Source organism: Triticum aestivum, chromosome 7A (assembly GCF_018294505.1).
Source record: "Triticum aestivum cultivar Chinese Spring chromosome 7A, IWGSC CS RefSeq v2.1, whole genome shotgun sequence".
In the NCBI taxonomy this organism is placed as follows: Eukaryota; Viridiplantae; Streptophyta; class Magnoliopsida; order Poales; family Poaceae; genus Triticum; species Triticum aestivum.
In genome coordinates this window covers 743,200,457-743,222,159 of record NC_057812.1, presented here as the reverse complement: position 1 = coordinate 743,222,159, position 21,703 = coordinate 743,200,457, and the positions used below count along the sequence as shown (strand labels likewise).

General features: G+C 45.5%; 1 pseudogene; it reads right to left on the bottom strand.

Annotated features, from left to right (window-relative positions):
- Positions 1 to 439: 439 nt before the first annotated feature.
- LOC123153984 (ABC transporter G family member 1-like) lies at positions 440 to 20,587 on the bottom strand (annotated as a pseudogene).
- Positions 20,588 to 21,703: the final 1,116 nt, after the last annotated feature.

The following is a 21,703-nucleotide window of genomic DNA, read 5'->3' as shown; positions in this document are numbered from 1 at the left end:
GCAGGTACGAGGGACTCGCGCGTAGCCTCCTACTGGATTGATACCTTGGTTCTCAAAAACTGAGGGAAATACTTACGCTACTTTACTGCATCATCCCTTCCTCTTCGCGGAAAACCAACGCAGTGCTCAAGAGGTAGCACAGGCCAGGACCAGGCATGTCCAGAGCCGTTAGTCTACTGCAACCAAAAAAGGAATGGTGTTTTACGACGACGCCACATACCCCTGCCGTCGACCTCGAAAGGAAAGACTAGGCTTTTCACCCGTAGCCCTACCTACATGAGGGAACAACAATGACGCCTCCAAGAGGGAAGTTACACTCTCGTAGGCTTCGCTGTAGTCGTCGTCTTTCACACAGAACCTCACACGTGCTACCCTTGGAACCAATGTTGTTGAGCTAACCCACGAGAGCGCCGCCACCTTGTTCCTGAGGCCCCCAAATCTAGAGGAGTCGCCTCCGCCAAAACCACGACAACACCAGTGTCACCCCCCTGCTAATTGAGTAGGCAAGACAGGGCGCCACCGCCGGTGCAACATTGCTCACCATGGTCCACCACGCAATCTCACCATTTGGGGCCGCTGCCCTAGCTGGCAAGAGCGACATGCCACTGTCGTCATATCATCATACTGCCAAAAAGGTAGGCACCTTGGTACGGACAGGGCTGAATCGCCGTGCCGAAGAACCACCACACAATCAGGACTGGCCATCACAAATGTTGGCCCACTCGTAGTAGACAACCGGTAGCAACAACTTGTTGGGCAATAAACTGCAGGAGTTTGTAGCAACCGATAGCTTTCCCTCAGTGAGAAACCAATAGGTATAAATCGGCATAGGTAGTTTCCCTCAATGGCGTGGTTGTTAAAACCCCAAAAGGCGACACCCTCTATCGGTGTCAAAACCGGCGGATCTCGGATAGGGGGTCCCAAATTGTGCGTCTAGGAGGATGGTAACAGGAGGCAGGGGACACGATGTTTACCCAGGTTCAGGCCCTCTTGATGGAGGTAAAACCCTACGTCCTGCTTGATTGTTCTTGATGATATGAGTAGTACAAGAGTTGATCTACCACGAGATCAGAGAGGCTAAACCCTAGAAGCTAGCCTATGGTATGATTGTATGTTGTCCTACGGACTAAAACCCTCCGGTTTATATAGACACCGGAGGGGGCTAGGGTTACACAGAGTTGGTTACAAGGAAGGAAATCTACACATCCGTACTGCAAGCGTGCCTTCCACGCCAAGGAGAGTCCCATCCGGACACGGGACGAAGTCTTCAATCTTGTATCTTCATAGTCCAACAATCCGGCCAAAGTATATAGTCCGGCTGTCCGGATACCCCCTAATCCAGGACTCCCTCAGTAGCCCCTGAACCAGGCTTCAATGACAATGAGTCCGGCGCGCAGATTGTCTTCGGCATTGCAAGGCGGGTTCCTCCTCCGAATACTTCATAGAAGATTTTGAACACGAGGATCGTGTCCGGCTCTACGAAACAAGTTCCACATACAACCGTAGAGAGAATAATATTTTCACAAATCTAATCTGCTGACGTACCCCGTAGTGTGACATCACACCACAGCCAGGTCTTTATTCGAATCGTTTTTCATAACCAATCTCAGCGTGTTTCGCGAGGCGGTTTCCTTGGCACGTCTTGTCGAAGCAGAGATCGTGTCCCCTTTATTACGGGATTCTCATCAATACGGACGTGGGTAACCCAACCGTGCCTATTGGTAGGACTCCTAGATCTTAGGCAAGTCCCAAACGGCCACGAGGAGGACGCTTGATATTCACCCTCTTTATAAAGGGGACAAGGCCTTTTCCTCTCGATCTTAATCGAATCCGCCTCCCGCCTCGAGTTCCAACACCCAAAGCTCAGGTTTAGGCACTTCGGACCTTCAACTATGTCCGGATCCAACCTTCAAGGTCGGTGGATGCCTTCCTCCGTCATGGAGGAGGACATCAAGAAGTTGAGAGAGGCCAGATATCTGACCGCCGAAATTTCGCATCGGCTGCCTGCCCGAGGGCAAGTCGTCCCTACTCCCGAACCCAACGAGAGCGTCGTGTTCGTCTCCCACTTCCTCCGAGGACTAGGCCTCGCTCTGGATCCCTTTGTTAGGGGTCTTATGTTCTATTACGGGCTAGATTTTCACGATCTGGCCCCGGATTCCCTTCTTCACATCTCGACATTTATTGTCGTATGTGAGGCCTTCCTCCGCATTACCCCTCACTTCGGCCTGTGGCTCAAGACCTTCGATGTGAAGCCGAAGATGATCGAGGGGCAGCACGCAGCGTGCGGAGGCGCTTCAATAAGCAAAATTGCTGACGCTCCATGGCCTGAGGGTTACTTCCCAGAGGTGTCCGGATTGTGGCAGCGGGAGTGGTTCTACATCACAGCTCCCCGAAGTGCCAAGTGGGTAGCTGCCCCCACCTTTCGCTCAGGCCCCCCACCACAACTGATGTCATGGATCAGCAGGGGGCTGAGCTGGGGTCCAGCCAAGGACGTGCCAATACTGCAAAGCCGTATCCGAGATCTCTTTGAGAGAGATTCCAGTCTGGTTATGGTAGTGCAAGTCATGCTAGTTCGTCAAGTCCAGCCTTGCAAACGCGGGCCCCTTCGCATGTGGTAATTCAACCCGGAAGGACCGCGAGCTATTCAACATTTCCTCGGCATGACGCACGAAGAGATGTACAAATTGTTCTTCGGACCACAAATAATGTGTCCGGACATCACTGAGGATGCAGGTCTGAGCTGCAATCGCCCGGATACCCAAGTAAGTAGCCCCGCATCCGAACACACTGTCCGTTTATTTATGGCAACATGGCCCTAAAAAAGCCGCTCTTTGACCAGGATTGGATAACAAAGGCAAAGTTGATCAGGTGTCCGGCCCCCCTCCCTGAGACTTCACCAAATCCCGTGCTAACCAGGATGCTGGAGATCGTGCCGTATCAAGCGCCCTCAGGAGAAGATAAAGGGGGAACAAGGAGGCTAGCGCCTCCGCGAAGGAGGTTAGCCGGGGGGAGGAACTAAAACTTCCTCTCCCCAGGGACGGAAAAGAACCGCCTATGAGGACCCAGAGACAACGGTCTCCAAATGGGGGAAGAAATCTCCGCCGGAGGGTCCTGCCCAAGGGGATACCCTGGCCGCACTATGCCCTCAAGGGGATCAGCCCTCCATCGAGCTATAAGTAAAAGGGTAAAAATATCTCGCTTTACCTCTGAGGAAAATAATTGAGGCATTTATCTTGCAGTTCGGATCTTAGCCCTTCTCACCAGAGCTCGTCTTCAGGGGATCTTCTTCCAGAGATGATGGAGAGAGAAACGCCTCCCCCTGCCACACCGCCTCACGAGGCGGGCGACCTCGAGGTGTCCTCACGGAGGGTTTATCCTGATCTGGCAAGGTCAGAAGGTAATCCTATGGCCACCCGAAGTCCTCAGTATCCGGCTCTTGAAGGGAGCAATCAAAAGAGTCCAGCACCGTCTGGTGTGCGGTCGGACGTACTAAGGGATCTACTAGAGCAAGCGGCTATCTCAGAAGAGCACCGCATATTGATGGATACGGTGATTGAAAGGATTTCGTCCGTCGAAAGCGGGTTGCATGAAGCCTTTATGAGTCTACTGACGGGTTTTGAGGTACACGAAATGATGTACATTTTTGACAGTACCGCACATTTTTAGATGTGCCCTGTGTAGATAGTAGCCCCTGAGACTCTGGTTGTCGTCGAAAGCGGCGGCAAACAGAGGATCATAGTCCCAGGTAATAACCAGACCGCCTTTATGTGCAGGTGGTTGAAGCTCCGGTGGCTAGCCGGACTGATGGGTTTGCCGAACTAAAGCGGCAGCTAGATGCGGCAGATGCCGACATCATGCTTGTTAACAAGCGGCTTGACGAGGCACAGGGTAAGTGATTTTTCTGGTGATTGTCACATAATAAGAGCAGCATGATGCAAGTATCTTTAATATGTTGTGACTGCAGATGGAGTTGCCACCGTGGAGACCCTTCGGGCAGAGCTTGCCCAAGCCAAGGAGCAAGCAAGGAGTAGTAATGCGACCGCTTTAAAGGCGGCCGAAGAGTTAAGGGCCGAACAGGCCGCGCATTGCGAGAGCAAAGAAAAAATAGCCAAGATGGTTGTAGAGTTAAACGATGCTGCTGACCGTTACCATCTTCTTGAAGAATAAAACCGGGCGAAAGTGACCGACCTGGAAAAGGCCCGGGTGGCTGCCAAGGAAGCCCGCTCCAAAATTAGAGCGACGAAGGAGGAGCTGCATCAAGCTGCGGATATTGTATCTGGGAAGCCCTTCTTGTTGCGGACTAAGTTCGGGGATCCGAAGTATGCGCCTCTGGACCGGCTATGGAGTTCTGCGGACGAGTACATGGATTTGGCTGCAAGTGCTGCTGATGCGGCCGAGTACTTCAAGGATCAGAAAGGTCCTGAAGTGGAGAAGCTGTTCTGGTCACAGTTTCACGCTCCAGTCCGTCCGCTGTTGCTGAATGAGCGAATTGACCGGTTGGGCCGAGCTCCATAGATTATCCGGACTTGCCATGAGGTCCGTTGTGGATCATCTGTGGCCAGGAGGGCCAAGGCCGAATAGCTACTTTAGCTTAGTGCAACAATTCCTTGGTGTTGTGCCACGCATCGATGCTGTAAAGAGGTCGGCGTGCATAGAAGGCTCGCGGATGGCCCTTGCCCGTGTCAAAACATACTGGGCGGAGATGGATGCCACCACTGTTGCGGCACAGGGTTCGGCCATAGGCCGAGTGGCTGCCGAGCACTACTTTGAAGAAGTTCTTGAAGGCGCTCGTTTGATAGAGGCTCAGTGCTCGAAGAATATTATGTTTAAGTGACATGTATTCCCATTGTAAAAACAATGTTTTATTGAGTTTATCAAGGCTGTATTTATACTTTTGCCCGAAAGTACTATGATGCCTCCTGTGCGGCCGTTTATGTATATATGTATATAACCTGAAAGATGGCAGTCGTCGGCTTCAGCCCCCACGCATATAATGCGGGGGTGTTCGCAGAAGACGCATGTTCACACTTGATCCAACGTCTTGGTCCATTAAGGAGGTGATAGCGCAGCGAACTAGGCAATCGGACTATAATGCTTTAACACTTTCACTTAGCCAGAGGAGTTTGACAGTGGGGCTACTATATAGCCCCTGGTGGCTCCGCGCTCATCCGAATTCGGGGCGCGTACATGCCTGGCCGGGAAACGGCCCTTCGTTAAGGCGGAGGAATCCCGAAGATTCCGCTAGGTCATCGAGTGGTTGACCAGTCTCACGCTATATCATGACAGTCAGTTTTCGGCTTTCTCTACTGAGGTGCTCGTCCGGATGAACCAGGGCACAATCGCAGTAGTTCTCCTGGTGCCGCCTTAGCCGATAGAGCGGAACGTAAGGCAGCAAAACACAGGAGCCGGGCAAACCCAACATTTGACCAAAGACATGATTCGGAGCTGATGCATATAAGGCCAAACTCGCGACGCCGAACACTCCCTAAGGTATTCGGTCTTTATGATGTAAACCGGGCTAAACAGTGCCCTTTGTAATAAGCCCCTGGTGTCCAGGTACGTGCAATATTCTGACGTGGCCACATGCCAATACGTCAGCATCCTTCTCAATTGTACTGAGAATCCGGGGATGTGTATCAACAAGAGACAGTAAAAAAGGTTTACGCAGGGTCTTAATCTAAAAAGAATCCTTGGAACGGGTCCCTGTTGCACGTCTGCGCATGTGTCTTCGTTGTGCTGTATCCTGGACGGGTATAGCACGATGGTCATCTGTAAAAGAGAGGAACTTAGTTGAAAAGTTGTCATGCAAAAAAGGTAGGTTATACTAAATAAACCATGTACAGTTCAAGATAAGTAAGGTTGAGCCTAATTGTCACTTGTTTACACGCGTTGAGCCCCTTGTATTGTTATAGGGGTATAGCCATCAAACATGTATCAATTATATATAGCTGCACCGGACTCGTCTAACCGCGTCCGTGGTCTTAATGACCTGTCAGATGCTCTAGTTGGTGAGGCCGTTTAGTGTGCGGCTGCCAAGGCAGCCGCACGGTCTTCCATGCGCAAGGAGCGCTCAATATTTCCATTTACTGTAATGATGCCACGTGGACCGGGCATCTTAAGCATGAGGGAAGTCTAATGTGGTATTGCGTTAAAGCGAGCGAAAGCTTCGCGTTCGAGTAGTGCTTGATAGCCACTTTGGAACGGATCGATGTGGAAGATTAACTTTTCGCTGCGGAAGTTATCGGGAAAGCCGAATATAACCTCTAGTGGTAGGGAGCCCGTGCAATGAGCTTCTGGGTCTGGCGTTACTCCTTTAAAGGTAGTATTGCTATGGCTGATTTTTGTTGGGTCTATCCCCATTTTGCGGACTGTGTCCTGATATATCAGGTTTAAACTACTGCCGCCGTCCATGAGGACTCGTGTGAAATGGTATCCGTCAACTATCGGGTCTAACACCAAGGCAGCCCATCCTGCATGCCGGATACTTGCCGAGTAATCCCGATGATTAAAGGTGATCGGTTGAGACGAATAGTGGCAGAACTCCGCGGTGATAGGCCCTGGAGCACGTGTCTCTAGGAGTGCCGCTTTGTTTCTCCCCTTCATCACGTGTAACACATTTACTGTTTTGATTTCTGGTGGGAATTTCTTCTGTTCCCCAGTGCTTTGCTTGCGAGGCTCATCCTCGTCTTCGCTTGGTGTATCCTGCCCCTTGTGTTCGGCGTTGAGCTTGTCGGACTGCTTGAAAACCCAATATTCTCTATGGGTATGATTTGCAGGTTTATCGGGGTGCTGTGGATCTGGCATATTTTGTCCAGAATCTTGTTTAGGCTGGACAGTTCGTCTTTGTTGCCTTTGGAGGGCAGCTTTTGCCGACCTGGCCGAGAGCTTCTGAATCCGGCGTTTACCGCCGTGCTCTTCGGGTTGTCTTCTTTATTCCGGCACTTGTTTTTGCTGCGTCGTGGTTTCTCATTTCTGTCCCTGACTTCGGATGTAATTGGGTCGCTGGTGCTGCATTGGGCTAACCAGCTGTCCTCGCCCGCGCAAAAGCGGGTCATGAGGCTTGCTAATGCTACCATTGTTCTCGGCTTTTCTTGGCCGAGGTGTCTGGCAAGCCATTCGTCTCGAACGCTGTGCTTGAAAGCTGCTAAGGCTTCGGCGTCCGGACAGTCGACTATTTGGTTCTTTTTAGTGAAAAACCTGTTCCAAAGCTTTCGGGCTAACTCTGCGGGCTGTTGAGTTATATGACTTAAATCGTCTGCATTCGGTGGTCGGACATAGGTCCCTTGAAAATTTGCCCGAAAAGCGTCTTCGAGCTCTTCCCAGCTTCCAATGGAGTTTTCGGGGAGGCTTTTAAGCCAGTGCCGAGCTGGCCCTTTGAGCTTGAGGGGTAAGTACTTGATGGCATGGAGATCGTCTCCTCGAGCCATGTGGATATGGAGGATGTAGTCCTCAATCCAGACCCCAGGGTCTGTCGTTCCGTCGTACGCCTCTATGTTTACGGGTTTGAATCCCTCTGGAAATTCATGGTCCAGCACCTCATCGGTGAAACATAGGGGGTGTGCGGCACCCCTGTATTTGGGTGTACCGTGGTGTTCGGATTTTTGTTGTGTTGCATTGCGTGCTGGAGCGCGCTTGCTTGGCCCGTAGATGGATCTGGTTGCGCCGTCCTTTTGATGCGAGACCTCACGTGGATCGCGTACTGGCTTGTGTGCGGCGTCGTTTGCCGCTCTATGTTGGCCACGAGGTCGTCTATCCGACCGGATGGCTGTTTTGTTTTTTGATTGCGGGGGATCTAAGGCCTCCTCATCGAATTCAGGTAGCAGCATTCGCTTCGGGTAGCTCTTTGTGTGGCGACTACCGCCGTATTTTGCTACAGTGTTGAGTACTTCACTCCATCTAATTCTGAGTGTGTCTTGTGTAGCCCTGAGCCTTTGCTTCTGCTTTTTCAGACTCCTCGCAGTGGCAACAAGCCTTTGATGTTTATTCTGTTGCTCCGGGTGCTTGTCCGGTGTGATGTCGTCCGGACTATTATCTTCGACGGAGTCGGGTTGTTCGGTTTGATTCTCCGTGTTGCCGTGGTCGGACGATGGTTCAATGACGTGTTTGTCGTCCGTTGGCTCACCCTGCTCTATCGTTGGGTCTATATGATCGCTGTTTCTGCCGAGGCGGGATTTGGAGCGGCGCTTATGCCGCCACTTTGACTGCTTCTCGGGGGAACGATCCTCCGCTGCGTCCTTCCGTTCCTCGTCGTCGTTTTCTTTGGGTGTGTCCACCATGTATACATCATATGATGAAGTGGGCGTCCAGTGCCCCGTGGGCAGTGGTTCCTGTTCGTTCCTGCATCATCGTCCATACCGTCAATGTCTTCGGAGTCGAAGTCGAGCATGTTGGTCAAATCATCGACAGTGACTACTAAGTGGGTGGTGGGTGGGCGGCGAATTTCTTCGTCATCCGCATCCCAATCCTGCCGGACATAGTTCGGCCAGGACTCTCCTGACAGGGAGAGAGACTTTAATGAGTTCAGTATGTCGCCGAAGGGCGAGTGCTGAAAAGATATCCGCGGAGGTGAACTCCATGGTCGGCGCCCAGTCGGATTCGATAGGCACAGGCGCAGGCGGTTCGGAGTCCGTGGCCGGGGAAGAATCCGGCAGTTTGGTGTCACGGCTCTCATGAAGGGTAAGGTTGATACTCGGCTCGATCGCTGATGAGAATGCGGCCTCCATGGCGGGGTCTATCCACCCGTCCCTAGATGGCGCAATTGGCTCCAAATTGAGGGTCGGAGCGGTCGTCGGTGCGATCCCCCGAACACTGTCCGATGGTGGAGCTAAATCATGCTCATCGTGACCGTGCGGCGCACTCGGCAAGGGCTCGAATCCGTCGAAGATCAAGTCTCCATGGATGTCGGCTATGTAGTTCAAGTTTCCAAACCTGACCTGATGGCCAGGGGCGTAGCTCTCGATCTGCTCCAGATGGCCAAGCGAGTTGGCCCGCAGTGCGAAGCCACTGAATACAAAGATCCATCCGGGAAGAAAAGTCTCACCCTGGACTGCATCGCTATCGATGATTGAAGGAGCCATCAAGCCTAACGATGACGACGCGGAGGAACTCTCAATGAAAGCACCAATGTCGGTGTCAAAACCGGTGGATCTCGGGTAGGGGGTCCCGAACTGTGCGTCTAGGCGGATGGTAACAGGAGGCAGGGGACACGATGTTTACCCAGGTTCGGGCCCTCTTGATGGAGGTAAAACCCTACGTCCTGCTTGATTGTTCTTGATGATATGAGTAGTACAAGAGTTGATCTACCATGAGATCAGAGAGGCTAAACCCTAGAAGCTAGCCTATGGTATGATTGTATGTTGTCCTACGGACTAAAACCCTCCGGTTTATATAGACACCGGAGGGGGCTAGGGTTACACAGAGTCGGTTACAAGGAAGGAAATCTACATATCCGTACTGCCAACCGTGCCTTCCACGCCAAGGAGAGTCCCATCCGGACACAGGACAAAGTATTCAATCTTGTATCTTCATAGTCCAACAGTCCGGCCAAAGGATATAGTCCGGCTGTCCGGATACCCCCTAATCCAAGACTCCCTCACCCTCATTGACAACCTATGGGAAACATCATGAATCAGCATGCCTTAAACATCAAGCTAAATGTCAAAGCTCTCGAAGCTCGGCGTCTCCCAACACAGAATTAAAGCCAATCCAGACAAGGTCAATGTGGTCTTATAGTTCGGCATTCCGACCAAGCTACAGGAAATCCAAAGGATAGCAAGATGTGTCGATCCCCAAGCCGGTTGATCTCCTGGCTCAGGCAAATGGTGATGCCCTTATGTTAGCTAGCGAAAAATACTTTAGGATCTCTTTTAACAGATATTTTTCACTAATGCTTTGTTCTAACCTACATTGGTATCATAACATTAGACAAAGAGGGATCTGATATATCGTAAAATCTTTTATTCTCCTTATATTTTATGAGTAGTACCCTTCTCATCTTACAATTTTATTTCCATAAAGATATTAAGAGCGGGTACATGGCTTTTGTATGCCACAAATACATCTAGTGGGAGAACCAAATGATTCACCCTTGGATATCGGCTTCAGCATGTCGACAACCTTAATAATCACTACAAAGAGCAACCTATATATTACAATCATACCACATAACACTGCAAAGTCCACCCATTTTGAGTGCCCCATTTCTGTCTCAAATAACTTAGTTATCACTTGTTCACCAGTTATTGTTTTCTCACCAACTCCTGGGTTGTTTTGGAGCACCAAACCCATGAATTCATTCTTGTAAAATCCCTGAAGAGCATACTTGTGGAAAGAGATGTAGAACATCGGGTACTTCCATACTATCTTTGGCAGTTTACTAGGTATTTGGAAGAACCCAGAGTTGAGCATCATGATAGCTTGTATTCCAGCACCTGTGATGATGCCCATCAAAAAATCTGGCACGATAGCAGCTATGGTCATCATAAGGCCTTCAACTAGCATTGTGCACGAACAAAGCACAAGCGTAAAATATGCAAACTGGTCTACTCTTCTCCTTAGACCAGACAGGTAGTAGGCTATTGCACCAGGTAATAAAGCAAGAAGGACAAGATATGGTGTGGCTGACAACCAATTGGAGATCACAAATACTGACACACCATAATGGCCATTTAGCCGCTCTCTCGTGAATATCTGGGTACCATGAACAAGACTACAAGTGAGAAGAGCTTAATTAAATTTTATACTACATAATGTTTGTGGACATCACTGATTTCAGGAACTCCTCACCTCAAGTAGTGACCTATAAAAAACTTTATAAATAGGCTACTTCGAAAAGTATATTTATTTGTGTTAAAAGATATACCAACTTATGGTGATATAAGCTGTATGTGCCATTACAATTGTCTTGTTGGGTGAAAACATCTGCCAACTCATACTATTAAAAATTCCTAAGTAACAGCTAGAAAATTAGAACCAAACTTCTAGTGACAACAAAGAAAACATGGATAACCTATATATGCTAGTAAATTCTAGGGTAGTTTTTTACAGCACTGCAAAGATAATTGTCATATAAATTGGTCAAATATTCAATTCTATGATAATATACAGGTAGAGCAGGCAAATGTGCAATTTTCAATTTGGGTATTTTCTTATTAATGTATTTCAGATATTTTGGTAGGTAATTTCATTGGCAACTATGTTGGTAAAGATTATGCTTTACAACCTCGAGTTCATTTGGGTCTATATAATAAGTATTTTCTTATTTGTCTTTTGCCCGGTTCATAAATAATAAAATAGTAAACTAGGTATGCAGATAACAATAAATCAGGTGATTAACCTACTATTTTATATACTTGATTCACATTCAACAACTTCGTTCTGGAGGCCAAGAAGTAACTAAATCAAGGATTTTTTATTAATTATGGAAATCACTCCTACTAGGTCAGTGTGGTTGACGTAATTTTATATATCACTTCATGATCAAGCTAAGTTCATAAGTTTATATCCATTATACCAGGTTGTGGTGTTTTTGCACAATCAAGTTTACTTAATCATAAGTGTTTTCCTATTTTCTTCGTGCACAAAATTAGTTCCATATATACAGTATAACATAAAGGGTTGATACCTTCATTTCCTCCACAAAGGAAGGGAATCCTCCAATTGCCATGAATGTTAGAAGGCTACCGGTGAACATTAGCATTGATGATCTAGACTGAAATAGTGGAGCATTAACATTAGTGACTTTTACAATTATCCTAGTGTATATGTGACAATAATGCAAGATATAATCATCGACTTACACGAATAGAATCGTATCCATAGCCAAAATTGTAATATATGGTACCAAGGCATACACCAATTGAGATATAGATGCCAAGTCGTAGCCAGTAGTATCCGACATCTCTGTACATGTTCACAAACGATCTTCTGGTGAGTACAAATACCTTTGTCAGGAAACTGGCTTGGTTTCTTCTGATGATCACTCCGCCCTGGGTTAGCAAGCCAAATAATATCATATCTCATCTCGCGTAAATAACATGTTCATGCAAGTTTAAACAAATTAAATACCAAGTAACACTAACCATTTCATTTATGTCGTGCATTTCCTTTTTGGCATTTTCAAAAGTATTGGAGGATTTGTAGGCATTTACCAAAACATCTATTGCTTCATCTGCTGGAGATGGCTTGGACGATATTGTTATTACTCCACTTTCCTGTATGTTACTATGTTAATAAAATGCTGTTGTTGCATGAACAGAAATGCCTCTCAGTCATACTGTAGTATGATGCATGGACAAGTATTTCATTCTAATCTAAACATATCTTTCCCTAATTCCTTACATTTAATGATCGAAGCATAATAAGTGCCCTTCGATATAATAAGTGGGTTATGGTATAAATCTTCCATACCAATTCAAAATCTCTGTTTATTGTCCGCAAGAAATGATCTGCAACATTTCTCATTGGTGGGCAAGGGTAGCCATTTGATGTGAAGAACTGCAAATATCACGTATTGTGCAGGAAAATTGTTAGCAAACTAAATATATGCTCACCCATCTCATCATCGAAAAGGAAAGGAAGACGCCAATTACCTCGATGGCATTAGTGGCTGGGCCAAAGTAAATGGTCTGTCCACAGGCGAGCAAGCAGAGGCCATGAAAGATCTCGAACACCTCGCTGCATGGCTGGTGCACTACGGCGACGGTGGTCATGGACTCCCTGGCGGCAAGGTCGGCGATGCGGTTCATCACATGGAAGGAGGCAGCGCTGTCTAGCCCGCTGGTAGGCTCGTCCAGGAATAGCAGCCGGGGCCGGGTGAGGATCTCAAGGCAGATGCTCAGACGCTTCCGCTGCCCGCCGCTGATGCCCTTAGTTGTGCGCCCGCCCATGCGCGTCTCCAGCGCGCTGGTGAGCCCCACTCCTGGATGGCTTCATCAGCACGGGCCAGCTTATCAGAAAGCAGCATGGTATCGGGCAGTTGGATCTGTGCTGAGTAGTAAATGGCTTCACGCACCGTGAGTGTGGCCATCAGCACATCCTCTTGCGTCACATACGCCTGAATTCATCACTAGATATTATTAATACTAGCACATATGTCCGTGCGTTGCAAAGGGAGAAATATTTTTTCGACAAACAACGAGATATATAAATTATGTGTTCACCAAAAACGGTATCAGCGGTATCCACAATGGTGGTGCGACAGAGCGAGGAACTGTGGTCTTTTCACGAGTCATGTTTTTCCGCGAGATCTTGATAGTGGTGACATTAGTCGGCATGGCGGCGACCAACCAACTTGTGTTTTTTTCCTTTAGGTTCACCTCCGTGTTAGGGTAGTGGCTGTCTTCTCATTTGGTAGCTACATGGCGACCCTCGGGGCACGGTAGCTTCGACCAGTCTCTTCGACGATAACATAACCGGATGAATTACACATAAATCCCGTTTTATTAGCTTAATCCATGCATAACTAGACAATACCTTCTTTATCAGGGTCTGTTCTCTTTTTCAAAGCTCACGTGCCCACAATTCTTCAAAATTAGAGCCAAACCAACATATTCTTTTTTATTGACACCTACTCACATTATATTTCAATTATAGCAAACAAACATATTCTCTTTTATCGTCAAATAGCATGTGGGACGCCCAACAGTTCACATCTGGGGCGGCCCATTGACAGGCACCAAAATGACCTATGTTTGTAAGCATAATATAAATTTAAAAAATGACATCTTGAAGGATCGGAGTCGCAACCTCAAAAAATCATCCACGGGCTGCTAACCCACCAATTAATATTTAACAATATGTTGCAGCGTCAGATTCAAAAAAATGTGTTTTTTCTGATTTTTTTCGAAAATAATTAACATTTATGAATGCCAAATATTTTTGAAATCATGAACAAATTGCTTAACCCCAAACAATTTTCAAAAATGCAAACCATGTTTAAAAATGTCATTCATTTTTGGAAAAAATATGAACATCATACGAAACAGGTAGATTTTTCTTTAAAATTATTAAACATTTTTTGACAACATGAACCTTTTGAAAAAACACGAACATTTTTTGAATGTGTGAACATGTTTTGAACATTTAGAACAAGTTCAGAAATTGTGTTTTTTTACCACAAACGTTATTTTGAATTTGAAATATTTCACGAAAACAATTTTTAAAATCTGTAATATTTTTAAATGCAACTTCTTTTGAAAATCTTAATTTGTAATACACACACATTTTATGAAAAAGTGGAAGAACAATTTATATTTTGAACACATTTTGGAACTGGATTTTTTTCGAAAAACATTTGAACAGTTTACAAGAGAGGAATAAAAGAATTAAATTCCGATTTTGTCTAATTCTAAAATATGGAAGAAAATTGAAACATTGAATGATTTTTTAAATATTTTAATTTTCAAGAAAAGGGCAAATAATCTAAAATTGGTAGGAAAAAAAATCATGAAAGAAAAAGAGAAAAGAACAGGAAAAAACAAAAAATAACACAGAGAAAAAGAAAATGGGCCAGTCCAGTTTTGGGCGAGCTGTGTGAACTTCCAACTATTTGGCGCTGCATGCGGAAAATAGGCTTTCTCTAAACTAACAAAAAGACGTATTGAAAGATCGAACTCGCGACATCAAAAACTCCACTATGGACTGCTAGTCACTCAAACAAATGAGTCCTGCTAACAAATTAATATTTAAGAATATATGTTATAGCATCAGATTCATGTTATTTTTGTTTTTTCTGAATTTTTAAATTCAAATTTATGAATAGCCGAATATTTTTGGAATCATGAATAATTTTTGAAACCCCGAACAGTTTTAAAAAATACGAAGCATTTTTTAAAATTTCATTTATTTTTGGAAAAAGGCTAACATCACTTGAAATAGGTAGATTTTTAAAAAATTCTTAAACATTTTTTGACAACATGATCCTTTTGAAAAAACCCAAACATTTGTTGAATGTGTGAACATATTTTGAACATTTAGAAAAAGTTCAGAACATATTTTTTTTTGAACCACAAACATTATTTTGAATTTGTGAATATTTCACTAAAACAAGAATGTTTTATAAATCTGGAATATTTTCTAAAATGCAACTTATTTTGAAAATTTTGATTTTTTATTGCGATTCACAAACATTTTTGAAAAATGGGAAAATTTTAAATTTGAACACATTTTGGAATGGGAACAAAACTTATTAATGGTTTGAACATTTTACAAGATAGGGATAAAAAAATTATATTCTGAATTTTTGTCTAAATATGGCTAAATTGAAATTTTGGACGATTTTTTTCAAGATTTTAATTTCTGAGAAAAGGGAAAATAATGTAAAATTGGTAGGAAAAAATAATCATGAAAGAAAAAGAGAAAGGAATAGGAAAAAATAAAAACAGAACACATAGAAAAAGAAAATGGGCAGGCCCAGTCTTCGGCGTCCTGTGAGAAGCTCCAACTATTTAATGCTGCGTGCGGAAAATAGGATTTCACAGCTGTCTGGGCAGATAAATATTTGGGCTGGCTTCGCCGGGCCACAGCGCGTGTGGCCCATGTACGAAAATTATTTTATCTTTTCTAGCAGACGGATGCACAAAAATTTTAGTACCACCTCGGATAGAAAGAAAAAACTTTACGTTGGTGAACGGATGAAAAAATCGGAGAAACACACCTTGCTTTATTAGTAGGTATAGATATAGATATAAATATATATATATATATAGATATAGATATAGATATAGATATAGATATAGATATAGATATAGAGGTATAGATATAGATATCTTCTTCTTTTTTTACGCTTACTATTAATATACCTTCTTAAATACATATGGAAATTTGAAATTAGGCAAATTTTAACATCCTCTCTCTTACCCTTCTTTTTACATATGAAGAAGGTAGAGTTAATCATACCACTAATTAATGAGGTCAACGGCTCAGATTTAATAGATACTCTTACCTCTCATATGAAAAGAGGAGGTAAGAGGGAGCACGTTAAGAAATTAAGGTAAAAATCTCACAGAGGTTCCGAAGGCGAGCCTCTGTCTCCGGCCATTGATCCGAATATCTCCTTTACTTCTCAGGTCCGTGTCCAGTCTCCCTGTGTATGTACATAGATTGAAACAGCTACTGTTAGTTATAAAAACATCTCTAATAGTACTGACAATATGTTAAACTTCCAAATTTTGCAACTGAATGTCAGTGAGGTTTGAGAATTAATCAGAAGAATACCATTTTTTATCAAGACGACATTCTGTTTCCTTTTCAAGTTCTCCATTTCAATATCTTCTGAAATTCAGGCATGATAAGTGACTGCTGGGAGTACATTTTATCTTGGAATTCATGTCGAAAGACAAAAATAGTTCCTAGATATATATATATATATATATATATATATATATATATATATATATATATATATATATCTGATATGGGAAAAATTCATAATTAAAAATGAAAGTAAAAAGGTATAGAATTTTTTATAGAATAAACTTGACTTTATTTAGCCCTAGTATATAAGTTTTCATGAATAAATAACCAGCGTTGATTTCAAGTTTTTTTTTTGCTATTATAGGTCACTATTCATACTATTTTGACCCAAAATTTTGTCTTTTTTGAAAATAATTAAACGGGCTTTTTTATTTTTGTGGATTTTTTTACAATTACAATTGAAGGTCAAGTTTATTTAAATATATTTCAGAATTTTTAGACTTTTTATTTAATTATTAATTTATTTTTCCATACATGGTGTATATACACCCATAGACCAAACGTTCTTTTCCGTATAAAATGTCTTATATTTGGGACGGAAGGAGTAAATACTAAGCTTTTGAGCTCGTGATTCGGTATAAATGCCATATAGTTTTATGCTTTGACGTAAATGCTCCAGAATTTGTGTTTTATCTTTTTTTGGAAAAGAAGGATAAACACCAGGCTTCTAATAGATTTGATGCACACAATCATCTTATTAGTTATTGATAATGCCTAGAAAATCGGGCGAAGGGCCCCGCCGATATATATACACGCTTGGCGATGACGAGGAGAAGGGAAGGGAGGGGAGAGAGCTTGTGTGCCGGCGGCTGGGGTTCCGTCCTGATGCTCGTGGGAGTGTCAGGAGGACGGTAAGTTGGGGATCGAATCAGGAACTAATGGGCAGGCATAAATTTCTGTCATCTCGTTGGGACGGTGAAATTAGGGTATTAGTTATGTGGCAAGATTTGATGTCAGATGCTTCATTTTTATGCAAGGATTCAATTGCTATGACTCATCTTCACTGCACTGGTCCTTAGGTGCCTATGCATGGAGACTTCCCGGCCATCATCAACAAGGTCAAGCCGGCTCCAGTAGAGGAGCGGCGACAACAATGAATCGGCGGCTCATTCTTGCAGCAACAGTGGTTGTTTGATGGCTTGAAATCTCGATGTAATTTTCATTATGTTTAATATGCTTTGTACTTCCAGCGAATTATTATGATCTAATGTTTTTCAGAAGGAAAAACTCACGGGCAGGTTTTTGTACTGTGTGGTAGGTTAGAAGTATTTTCTTTTTAGTTTACTTTTGCTCAAAGATCTTCTTTCTAGAGGGTACATACATCATATAGTCAGACGAATGCACTCATTTGTGCAAACAAACCACATTTGTGTAAAAAGATTGGAGGCCTGACCTGACATGGTATGAACGCAACAAAGTGCTAGACCTAGAATAAATTGCATAAAATCTAAAAAAAATCGAGAAAAACGGAGCACCAATGTCCGAGTCTTAGGATTCGAGCCCGGATAGAAATATTCCATCGCAGGATCCCTAACCAAAGTTAGAATATCCATATGTTGTAGTGCCAATAGTAATAGGGAGGCATGAAGATAATAGCAGGCATAGCTACATAGCCCTCGTGGTTGTTGGAAACATCAAGAGAACTGATGGTTGACGCAGGGTGTCGTGTATCGCTAATGATATTATCGGTTTTCTGCATATACAACTACAATCTACATCCATAGATCTGAGCAGTTTATCAGTTTCTTTTAATATTATTTTGGCTTATGAAGGGGCCACGGGGCAGCTAATTAATCCGGCTAAATGCAGCATTTTGTTTGGGAAGCATTGTCCTGAGATCTATAAGGAAAATGTGCGTATGACTCTACAGGTTCAGCTCACCACTTTTGAAGAAAAGTACTTGAGGTTGCCGACGCCTGAAGGTAGGATGTCCAAGGGTAAATTCCAAAACCTACAGGCACACTTAATGAAAAGGATTATTGCTTGGGGAGATACACTTTCTCTCGCAGGGAAGGAAACAATGATCAAAGCTGTTCTCCAAGCTATTCCCACTTATATGATGGGGATCTTCAAGTTGCCCATGTCTGTATGTGATGACCTGAACAGAATGGTTAGAAATTTCTGGTGGGGTTTGAAGGAGGGTAGGCGGAAAACACACTGGATGGCTTGGCCAGAGATCCAAAAGCATAAACAGTGCGGTGGTCTGGGATTCCGTGACTTCAGGGTGTTTAATCAGGCCCTGCTAGCGAGGCAGTCTTGGCGTCTTCTAATTAAACCCAATAGTCTTTGTGCGCAGGTGTTAAAAGTTCGCTATTACCCCGACGGACGGCTAGAGGACACAGTGTTCTCTGGGAACTCATCTGTTACCTGGCAAGCGATCCAACACGGCCTCGAACTCCTCAAAAAGGGGCTGGTGTGGCGGGTCGGCAGTGGGACACAAATTCGCATTTGGCGGGATCGATGGCTGCCTCGGTCACCCTCAAGCCAGCTCATTACCTCGCAAGGCACGTGTAGACTTCGAAGGGTCTCGGACCTGATGGATGCGAGAGGTGCTTGGAGGTTGGACCTTCTTCGTCGTCACTTCCTGCCAGTCGACATCGACATCATCACAAGCATCAAGACCTCTCCACGCGCCACGGAGGATGTCCTAGCCTGGGCTCCGGAGAAATCTGGTGTCTTCTCCGTTCGGTCAGCCTACCGCTTTGCCATGGACGAGCGTGAGCGTCCATCGGCAAGCACCTCGAGCAGGGCACCGGATGGTCGTCGCGCCATCTGGAAGACCATATGGGGGTGCCCTGCTCCCCCAAAGGTACGAGTGTTTGCATGGCGGCTGGTCTCAAACTCCCTTGCTACTTGGGCTAATAAATTTTCTAGAACTTTGGAGCCTAATGATATGTGTCCACTTTGTGGTGTGGAACGCGAGGATGTCTTCCATGCTATGTGCAGATGTCCACGGGCAAAGGACCTATGGGGCGCGATGGCGAAGGACTGGATTCTTCCGGACATCAGTTTGATCCAGAACACTGGGCCGGAGTGGTTATTCGGTGTTCTGGAGCCCCTCTCAGATACTTCTCGCATGGTGGCTCTAATGATATTCTGGAGATCATGGCACGTTCGTAATGAGATCATTCATGACAAGGAACCGCCCCCCCACAGAAGTTTCCTGCAGATTCTTGCATAGCTATATTTCTTCACTTCTCTGTATTCAGCAGCACCCAATGGGAGATGTTGTAAAAGGCAAAATGGTGCTCACAGACCCGGCATGCCTAGCTGGTGTAGTTGCTGCGCCGGCGCCGAGCATGAGAGGCGCAGATCCGCGACCAACAGAGAAGTGGGAGCCTCCCCCTGATGGATGGCTAAAGCTGAACGTCGACGGTGCCTTCTCCGAGCACGCAGGTAATGGTGGAGCTGGTATGGTCCTGAGGAACAGCGACGGCAACATTATCTTCACTTCATGCAGACACTTGTTTGCATGTGGTAATGCACTACGAGCTGAGTTGGAGGCGTGCAAAGAGGGAATTTCTCTTGCGCTGGAATGGAGTTCGTTGTCTTTTATCATTGAAACAGACAGCTCAGTGGCTGCAATGATGATCAGCCAAGCTGCTGTTGATCGATCTAAGGATGCTGCACTAGTCCAGGAGATCAAAATGCTAACCAGGGGTGATAGGAGGGTCCAGGTGAAGGCTATTAAACGTGAGAGAAATCAGGTTAGTCACGAGCTTGCTCGTATAGCTCGTACAGACATAAAAACTGCAGTTTGGCTGGGTTCTGGCCTTGAAGGGATTGTAAATCTTTGTGTACTGGATCAGCTTGATTCAGGTTGATTGATACAAATCCTTTTCCCCCGCAAAAAAAAAAAGTTTCTTTTAATTAATGCTACCAAAAATAATAATTTAAAGGAAACAAACTTCTTCCGGCTAAGATACGACTGGAATGAGCTGTTGAGTGTAGATAAGTTACCGGCCAAGGTGTCGAGCAGTGTGGTCTTGCCACACCCGGAGGGTCCCATGATGGCCAGCACTTGGCCGGGTCTCGCGCTGCCGCTGACGCCGTGCAGAATGGTGGCCCCGCCGTCCGCCGCCGTCACCCACACGTCCTCCCACGTTATGGACACGCCACCATCGCGAGGGATGTGCTCCAGGCGGCCATCACGATGATCAATGCTATCAAACCCAGAATGAATTCCGCGGCGGCTACCTACGGCGCCTCCCACCTCGGCGGCCGGTGGTTCCGGCTGCTCTACCTTCCCTGTGAGGGCGGCAGCTGAAGAACCCCACCGCGGCTGTGATGGGCTCGGCGTCGGTGCCCAGCATGGTAGCGGCAAGGTCGCCATGCTGATGCCGCCAGCTTTTCTCTTTGTCTCTACCTAGCGGATTCAAACTCTATGATAGACAGAATATTTACCATCGACTCGACGCGCACACATGCTTATGTGTTTACGCTTCAACCAATGGTGGTATAAATAGTGCCTTTTGTCGTGCCTCATACTAGGTCATAGCAATCTATTAAGTATGAGGCTCCGTTCCTGTCCATCTAATTTACCTGGTTGTAAATGGTAGGAAATAGCAATCTATATGTCTTCTATTTTCTATACAAATATACTAGCAAAAGTGCCGGTGCGTCGCAACGAGTGAAGATAAAAGTCATAATTTATAGCCCGCAAAATATAACAATTCCAGTTCACTCAAGTTGTACGAAACTGTCATTATTTTAGATCTATAATTAATAATAACTCATCCAAGAAATTCAAGAACAACAGATATCCAATTTGTGACCAAGGGAAAAGAAATGGGAAACACTTATCATCAACCGGCGGATAACTGGGCCACGTCCATCACCTTCCCTGCGTGACACGCGCCCCGCATACCATCCTTCAACAAACTCGCTTTTGCAATAGGAGCTATGCTTCGGAAACATATGTAGTGTTGCAATACTCTATGACAGGTCTATGTTTTACAACAAAACTTCTCTTGCGAATTATTTCTGCAACAAGAGTCACCGTCATCCGACCAAAGATGGACAAGGATATTCCCTTGGCACGCATGCTCCACCTCCGTAACACCACCGATCGCCAAAACTTCGGTCACCACAGCTTCCAAACGGCCATAGCAACCAGCCCGTACCTCGGCCACACGCCCCGCCCTCAAGCACCGCGACTCCCACCACTAGGACTGCCAGTCCAGCATACAACACCAACCCTCGCCCGCCACCACGGCATACGAACATCGCCGGCCAATGAAGGGCAGAAAGACCCTCCTTCCACCAAAAAATGAACCATTGGGCGGGATGGTGGCCTAGCCAGCCAGGACCAAGTAGGGTAGGGTCATCGGCATCCGCCAGCCATGTTGCAGCCACCCACCCATCCTTTGGGGAAAAGGGCCACCGCATGACCCGTTTGCTTTCCAAATCTTAGTGTTGGTATGGCCGAGACGCCCCTGCCTCCCTCCCC